Source organism: Poecilia reticulata, linkage group LG10 (genome assembly GCF_000633615.1).
Source record: "Poecilia reticulata strain Guanapo linkage group LG10, Guppy_female_1.0+MT, whole genome shotgun sequence".
Lineage (NCBI taxonomy): Eukaryota > Metazoa > Chordata > Actinopteri > Cyprinodontiformes > Poeciliidae > Poecilia > Poecilia reticulata.
In genome coordinates, this window is record NC_024340.1 from 27727658 (window position 1) to 27729366 (window position 1709).

Sequence of the window (1709 nt, forward strand, 5' to 3'; positions counted from 1 at the left end):
CACCAGGCCGCTCACTCTGCACTGGTACAGGCCTGGACTGGAGCACTGGAACCAGTAGGTTTCATCATCTGGATCTCCACAGAAACCAGGAGTAAACTCCTCAAAGCTGCTTTGGAGCTTCATGTTGGGTAAGCTAGTAGCTCGGGGTAAGATACTGACGTCTAAAGAAGGATCCTGATGAATCAAAGAACAGCTAAGAGAAGGAGACGAGTTACTGCGGCTTCTTCTTCTCAAACCAGATCCTGAAGTGTGGGGAATGTCACTATGGGTTGATCTGTTTGGGACGGAGTCGCTCTGAGTTGGATCAGAGGAAGGAGAAACATTCTGACCCATTGAACAGCTGCTTGTTTCCTTCTCAGATGAATCTGTGGTGAGAGACTGTTGGAGAACTTTGCCATGTCTGCTGTTCTTTTTTTCTACTCTCTCGCTCTCAGATTCAGTCATCATTAGTTTTTTCAGGTGAGTCCGCCAAAAAGATCCTGGAAATCTGCCAGCAGCCATCAGTGGTTTCTTTGGAATGAGGTTCTGTACACAGGATTTTTTGACTGCAGCAGCAAGAAGATTAACACTCGTTTTCCAGACGATGTTGGAGCTGCTGTCCCTCAGAGACAGTCTGATGTGTTTTGTAATTTTCTTAAAAGAAACACAGAACTTTGAGAAGTAATTGTCACTGGATTCTGCATCAAATTCTGCCTCTTTGGGCTGAATCAGAACCGATTTACCTCCAGGAGAGACAGACAGAGTAAAGCTGATTCAGCTGCAGTTTGCAATGCGACAACGTCTTCAGGAATATTTCATTATTTTCTAATTTCTTCCTAAAATGCACCACATTACTGATAAAGTTTTTTGGCAGCATCAACACATTAATCTGGTGTTTTGACTCAGGATAAGCTGCAGGTTTGTAGAACAGCAGAACCAAGGCTCGGACCGGGTCAGGAGGAGAATCTTCATCCTTGACGTTCCCAAAAGCAGAAAACCTTTGAAGTGTAGAAATTTTGTTTATTTTCTCAGGTAGTTTTCCAAAATTTTCAGAATGACAGACATTAGCACCATCATTGCAAACAGTTGCTTTCTTTTGCCTTGGGGTGATTTCCTCAGAGGTGTCGTTGTTTTTGGGTCGGTCCTGAAACTCAGAGCTCTTTGTGTCAAACGATGAGTGAATTACATCTTCTGTTTCTTTTTGTTCTTGACACTCAGAAACGCTTTCAGATGATGTTCCTTCCAGGTGTTTATATATAAGATTCGGTTCATCTTCTAAGTTTTGTCCTTTCAATTTTCTTGAACATCAATAATTTCTGAATCTTGTTTTTTCTCTGTTAAACATTTATTAGATCCTGGAACCTGAGAAATCAAAAAGAGAAATTACTATATCCACCTTACATATGCCATTTTGGTTATACCATGTCAAAAAGAATCTGCTTGTCTCCGAACTATAGTTGTCATGTATGAATTTTATTTGAAAAAGAAAATCTGAACAAAGAAATGTTCCACTGAAGCAAAAGTTTGGAAAATGTCCATCGATACTTTAGAAGTGATCAATCAAAACTTCTGAATATGGATTTTTTCTAAAACACCAACTTCTATTTTTATGTTTTAGAAACAGATACACACACACACACACGCGCGCGCGCGCGCACACGCACGCACACACACACACACACAGGCACACACACACACACACACACACACACACACACACACACACACAC